General features: G+C 43.5%; 1 non-coding gene across 1 annotated transcript; it reads left to right on the top strand.

The window, feature by feature from the left end:
• Positions 1–860: 860 nt before the first annotated feature.
• TRNAG-CCC lies at positions 861–933 on the top strand. The gene has a single exon. It is a non-coding gene; the product is annotated as a tRNA-Gly (tRNA).
• Positions 934–7,023: the final 6,090 nt, after the last annotated feature.

The raw sequence follows: 7,023 nt of genomic DNA, 5'->3' as shown, positions 1-7,023 counted from the left end.
GTTGAGAGACTGGTTAAGTCGTGGCTAATGATAGTATCAGTTCACTCCGTCTCTCCACTGTTGTTGGCTTTATTCTCAAGCTGGTTGCAAGATGATTTTGGCAGTTTCGGAGCTTGCATCTTCATAAAATACAGAGGACAGACTTTCTCTCCTGTGGATCTCTCCTAGGAGTAAGAAAATGTGCTCAAGAGGCTCCCTTGGGAGCTTCTATATCTCATTTCCGAGTCACAACCAGCCAAAGGAACAGGATTACCCTTCAGTGGACCAGACCCACTGCTGGAGCTGGGGAGGCATCAGTTATCCCCAAGCATGTAGCTCCATGGTATCAGGGGTAATACTTTCACAAAATTGCATTTTGATAGAAAAGAAGGAAGAACATGGATGCTGAATAAGGAACCAATACAACCCTCTCCGATAGCTAAATCTGCAAATAGTTTAATTAATCTTAGTAAAAATGCCTCCAACACTACAACTGAAATCTTGATTATAAAAACAAAAAGCTCTATCTTCTCAAGAGATTGTCTAGTTTCTTCATGAGGTTTAATATTAAGAAGAAAAAGAAAAGAAAAGAAAAATGCTATACATTTTTGGGAGTGTACTTTTGGAGCCCATCAACCTCAAAACTAGGAAATTTCTCACTCACTATCTTCACAGTAGATATTTTGGCTCCTTTTAATTGCTGGATACTCACCACAGAGAAAACTAAGTGGATTTATGGTTAATATGAAGACACTGAGAGTCTAAAAAATTGTGAATCTTCTCAAAAGATAAAGGAAACTTTGGACCCTATATTTACAGATCCACAAACTTTTGGATCAATGTGCAAGTATTCTACAAATTTTTAAAATAGTCTGGGGACTTTCCTGGTGGTCCAGTGGTTAAGACTCTGTGCTCCCAATGCAGGGGGCCTGGGTTCAATCCCTGGTCAGGGAATTAGATCCCACATGCTGCAACTAAAGATCCCACATACTGTAACAAAAATCAAAGACCCTGAGTGCTACAACTAAGACCCAGCACAGCCAAGTAAATAAATAAATATTTTTTAAAAAATAGTCTAACATCTTGCTTCTCAAAATATATCCCTTGGACCAGTAGCATCAGTCATCTGGGAGCCTGTTTGAAATGCAAAAATCTCAGGCCCATCCCCAAACCTACAGAATCCACATTTTAACAAGATTCCCGGGAGATTCGTAAGCACATTAAAGTTGAAGAAGCACTAACCCCAGGCTGGGCCTGGAGTGGAAGTTACAGTACGTCGCTCTACTAGTGTAAAAGGGGTTTTGTTGAGAGAATTTCCTTTAAGGATCTTTTATTCCTAAAGGAGATTAAAGTACTATATGTAGATTGGGGCTCAGATTTGAAGGCTTGAGAGAAACCCTCCCTTAGAGGGAAAAATGCAAGAGAGTCCAAAAAGGAGATAGAGGTGTTGAAAAGGGCAAAAGAAAAACAAGAATATTTACGGATATCAAGGGAAGGGAATGCTTCAAAACAGACTGTACTGAAAATTGTAGAGAAGTCCAGAAGGGGACATTAAGAACTGATGATTAGATGATTATTTGTGACTATAAGAATGCAGTACTGTAGAGTGGTGGGACAGGAGTTGGACGTTATGGAGACAAATTAGGCAAAGTAATAGTTATGAAAAGGTAGTTGTTTAGCTCCAGAATCAGATTGTCCAGGTTTGAATATGGATTTCAAGCTTTAAAAACACTGCAACTTTAAGCATATTGTTTAATCCTTCTGTCCCAATAAAGTAAGGATGATAGGGACTTCTCTGGTGGGTCAGAGGTTAAGAACCCACCTTCTACTGCAGGGGGTTCCGGTTCGATTTCTGCTCGGGGAACTAAAATCCCGCATGCTGTCAAGGGGCAACTAAGTCTGTGCCACAACTACTGAACCCAGGCTCTGGAGCCCTTATGCCATTGTTAGAGAGAAGCCTGTGCACTGCAACTAAGATCTTGCATGCACAATGGACACCCAGTGCAGCCAAAATAAAAAATAGAGCAAATTTTTTTAAAATGCTTGTGTGTGAAAGTCGCTCTGTCATGTTCGACTCTGTGATCCCGTGGACCGCAGCACGTCAGGCTTCCCTGTCCTTCACCATCTCCCGGAGCTTGCTTGGACTCATGGCCACTGAGTCAGTGATGCCATCCAACCCCCTCGCCCTCTGTCGTCCCCTTCTCCTCCTGCCTTCAATCTTTCCCAGCATCAGGGTGCTTGCCAGGCTCCTCTGTCCATGGAATTCTCCAGGCAAGAATACTAGAGTGGGTAGCCAATCCCTACTCCAGGGGATCTTCCCAACCCAGGGATAGAACCCAGGTCTCCCACATTGCAGGCGGATTCTTTACCATCTGAGTCACCAGAGAAGCCCCAAAATACTGTGCTACCAGGGAAGCCCGTTTAAAAAAAATAAGGATAATGTAAAAATGTCTACATCTTAAGTTGCTATAAAGACAGAGTAAAGACCTTGTCACAGAGTAAGTGTCCAATAAATATTAGCTATTACTAAAATTATGAAAAAAAAATAAAGTTTGAGAAGTCCTACTATAAGGTATATACAGTCACTCTCTTGGCTCCTGGTACCTAGAGGACACAAACCCAGAATATGAAATCTAGCAACTACAATGTACTGTAATTCTCATCATTTCAGCTTTGAACTTAAGGAACCAAGAAATGAATATCATGGACTCAGACAACAAACTCTTGTTCAGTTCTAATCTCTGTTCCATTATCCAAGTATCAAGATTCCATTTAAACTCATGGACTTATAAGCAGGCCAGAAAAAATGTCTGATCCTTTCTTCTGATCATATGAAAGTCTAGACATTTGGACATGGGTTTAATGGTATACTGTGGGAAGACTCAAGATCAGAACTTGCTTGGAGTCATTTATATAAAGGCTGGCACTATTTCCACCAAAATATGGACTCAGGGCAATATGGAGGCCAACACATGGCTGGTGCCCAGTAAATAGCCCCCTGTTAATTTTTTAAAATGATAATAAGGCTAAAGTTACAGACTGAAGTTTGTTCCTATGGTTTGATCATTTGGACAAGTACAGTATGTTCAGTTCAGAGGCTTATCTACCCCACAGTTAGCACACTCCCCTTCTTGGCATTTCTCTCATTTCCTCGAAAAGCCTTTTCTAGAGAAACTTTAGATCAGTAGCCAAAGAAAATGCAGCTCAATTTGCCCTGCTCCCCATGGAGCTCCCAATGACTGAAGGCTTTCATTCCCTTCTCTCCCACATTAATCCTGGCTGTGCCTTAGCCACCCAGTGTTGCCCTAGGTTTCACGGTGAGAAAGCAGTGGATTTGCTGGGCTGGTCTAGACGAAGTTAGCAGGCTGCTGCTTCGTTTTCATGGGCACTTATTTTGCTTTTCCTTTATAACATTTAAAAAAAATAATTGTATTTGTGTATTTATTTTGGGGCTGTGCTGGGTCTTCATTGCTGCGTGGATTTTCCTCTAATTGCGGAGAGTGGGGATTACCCTTTAGTTGTGGGGTGCAGGCTTCTCGTTGCCGTTGCTTCTCTTGGGGAGCACGGGCTCCAGGGCACGGGGGCTCAGTAGCTGTGGCACTTGGGCTTAGCTTCTCTGCAGCACATAGAATCTTCCCCCTCAGGGATCGAACCCATGTCTCCTGCATTGGCAGGTGGATTCTTTACCACTGAGCTACTAGAGAGCCCTGCTTTTCTTTTTTTTTTTGATGCTCTAGTTGTTTTGTTTCACTGCACCTTCTTGATGAAAAATATAACAAAATGTGCATAAAGATATGGTCAAGTCTACAACTGTAAGATCCACGAACATTTCAGACCCCACATCTCACCCTCTTCCACCCCTTTGCCTTTCATCTGTTCTTTGTCAATGTTTCCTCCCACATCATGCCGTTTTAGAATATTTCACTTCTTTCCTATCTTCAGGCCTATCCCTACTGCGGGTCCTCTGAACATACAACCCTGTCTGCTGCTTCACAGGGACATCTGAGGCTGCTAGGTGAGAATTCTTTGGGTTCTGACCACCCACTCCAATTTCTACACATCCTTATTTCACTTCCTTTCTCCAGTCTCTTTGTATCCTATTTTTGGACTCTTCCTTCTACCTCTATTCTTGACCCCTTCTGTAGTAGGCTGTATGACAGTCACCTAAAAAGAAATTTCATGTCCTACTCTGTGGAAGTGTAAATGCTACCTTATTTGAAAAAAAAAAAAAAAAGTGGGGGTGTGGGGTCTTTAAAGATCTAATTAAGTGAGGGTCTTGAGACAAGGAGATCATTCTGGATGATCCAAGGTGCCCCAAATTCAATAACAAGTGTCCTTGTAGGATGTGTAACAAACAGAAGAGGAGAAGACACAACCGCGTAGAGGAGAGAGTGCTGTGAAGATGCTGGTAAAGACTAAAGGGATGAGGCCACAGTCAAGGAGTGCCAAGGAAAGCCAGCCTTCTCCAGAAGCTACCAGAGACAAGGTAGGGGGACTTCTCTGGTGGTACAGTGGATGAGAATCCACCAGCCACTGCAGGGGACATGGGCTTGATCCCTGGTTCAGGAAGATCCTTCAGTGCTGTGGAGCAACTACGCCCATGTGCCACAACTACTGAGCCTGCTCTCTAGAGCTCACAAGCCACAAGAATGGAGTCCAGGCCCTGCAGCCTGTGCTCTGTAACAAGAAAAAGCCACCAAAATGAGGAGCCCACCCAGGGCACCTCCAAAAGGAAGAGACAGGAAGTAAGAAAAGGGTAAAGTCAAGAGGGATTGTTATGATGATTCCTTGCCAGTTGGCCTGCTCCTGTATCTTGGGAGTGTCTGTTTAATAAAAAAAAATCTGTCTACTTGAGCTGTAACTTGTCTGCTGTTTTAAACCCTTTTTGTCCATTGTTCCAAATTTTTGTTGCACTGAGACAAGAACCAAGGGCGAGAAATAAACTGACCTGACACTTAACCAGGAAAATAAAGATAATTTCCCCCTCATGGGCCCAGATTGGACAGCTTTGCTAGCAGTGCCTTTAAGATTGGAGGGTGTTTTCATGCGGAGTTCCTCATCTCTGACAGAATGAGACAGGCCTGAGACCTGGGTGGGAGCCTTTGCTGCGGTACTGCAAAGCTTGCACTTAGACATACCTCTCCTTGAGATACAAAATTCAAAGAAGCCATATGGGACTAAAAATAAATGTGTGCATGCACTGGGGTAGTCCTGTACCAAAAGACACAAAATGACAAAAAATAAACTAAAATAAAAAACCATTTCTGCCATTTCTGAAGAGCTAGGAGCAAAAAACTGGGTGTCAGGAGCAAAAGTAGGGTACTGCTCATGCCCCCCTGAACGGAACACCACAAAAGGGGTGGGCAAACCACCTAAGCCACCTCTCCAGACCAACCTCTGGTCACACCCCTACCCTCACCCCATACAAGGAATGAGCTTGCTCCCCCTACCCTGCTGGAAAGCGAGCAAGGGAACACATTGCTTATTTTCACTCTCTCCTGCAGCTGGCACAGGGGCCCCAATAAAGCCTTGCTTGAATCATTCATCTAGCCTCTAGTGAATTTCTATGGATTGGGGATGGCCAAGGACCCTGGTCAGTATAAAGACCACTGAATACTTGGTGCTCACTGGGGGGTTCCATATGGTCCCTAAGACTCGGGGAATACAAGGAGGATGCAAACATGAGGCTCATTCTCCTGCTGAGCCATGAGTAAAAGCAACTGTCTCACTTGGTTTGGTTCATAGTTTCCTTCCCAGCTGCATTTACAGGAGTGTGGCCAGACAGCCTAGCAGTGGTGTTAGTCGCTGTCACTTTAGAGATTGCTTGGCCTCATGCTAATTATTTGCCTAGACAGGGAAGGAAATGGCCATGATACTGAATTTAAAAAGTTTGGCATTGGGTTAGCAGAGGCTGGAATTGGAAATGTTTGGGCAGAGTATCCATCTGAGGGCCTCAATGGGAGGCTGGCCAAGAGCAGAGGTAGCAGAACTTAGAGATCACCGGGTACTTCAGTCACTGAGGAAGACGTCCATTCTTTGTCTCTAAATGCACACTTCCTGCTGTCTCAGTGGAGGCTTTTGTGATGGAACAAGGTGTACCATTTGTGTTGGCAAAGACAAACACCCAGGATCAACCAGCAGATAAACAAAAATGGTCTTTCTCTTGTATTAAGTTAAGGCACTATTTGCCATCCCCCACCAAAACCCCAGAATCATTCTTTTTTTTTTTTTTAATATTGCAGGATTTTAATTTTAATTAATTAATTAATTTTTTGAGGCTAATTACTTTACAATATTGTAGGGGTTTTGCTATACATTGACATGAATCTGCCACGGGTGTACATGTGTTCTCCAGCATGAACTCCCCTCCCTTCTCTCTCCCTATCTCATCCCTCTGGGTCATCCCAGTGCACCTCCCACATCACATTGATGACCCAGTTCTGTCAATTCTAGCTCTGTAACATGTCCCACATATGGCCCTTCCTCTTTTTATTTTTGCCACCTGGCGTGTGAGATCTTCCCCTATCAGGGATCGAACCAGTGCCCCCTGTAGTGGAAGCACGGAGCCCTAACCGTTGGACCTCCAGGGAAGTCTGATATCTTTATCCTCCATTTTATGGCTTTAGTCATCACTTTGTACCAGACTCTTATTAGAGTCACCTAACCCATTTCTCTCCTCAAGTCTTGCTTTCTTCCACTCATTATCCGCTTTGCTATGAAACTGATCACATCAGCCCCACACCTAAAACTCTTTGGGGATTCCTATCTGCGAGACAACCTCTGTGCTGAAATATGGCAGATGAAGCCCAGTACAATCTAGCTTCTACCTATCTCCCATCTTATGTCTTTCCCCTCCTACTGGACCACCAACGACTCCAAGGTTGAAACACCTCCAAACTCCCAACTGTGTAAACTGTACACAATTCGATCATAGCCTTGATAGACTTTATTATATTTAAGAGTTTCCATGTTCATTCCCCCAGCACTAGATTATTAAATCATTAAAGAAAGAATCTCTCTTCTGTCAGTACCTTGCACAGTGCT

The sequence above is a fragment of the Oryx dammah genome, unplaced genomic scaffold, assembly GCF_014754425.2.
Source record: "Oryx dammah isolate SB20612 unplaced genomic scaffold, SCBI_Odam_1.1 HiC_scaffold_12, whole genome shotgun sequence".
In the NCBI taxonomy this organism is placed as follows: domain Eukaryota; kingdom Metazoa; phylum Chordata; class Mammalia; order Artiodactyla; family Bovidae; genus Oryx; species Oryx dammah.
This window is presented reverse-complemented; position numbering and strand designations above follow the sequence as displayed.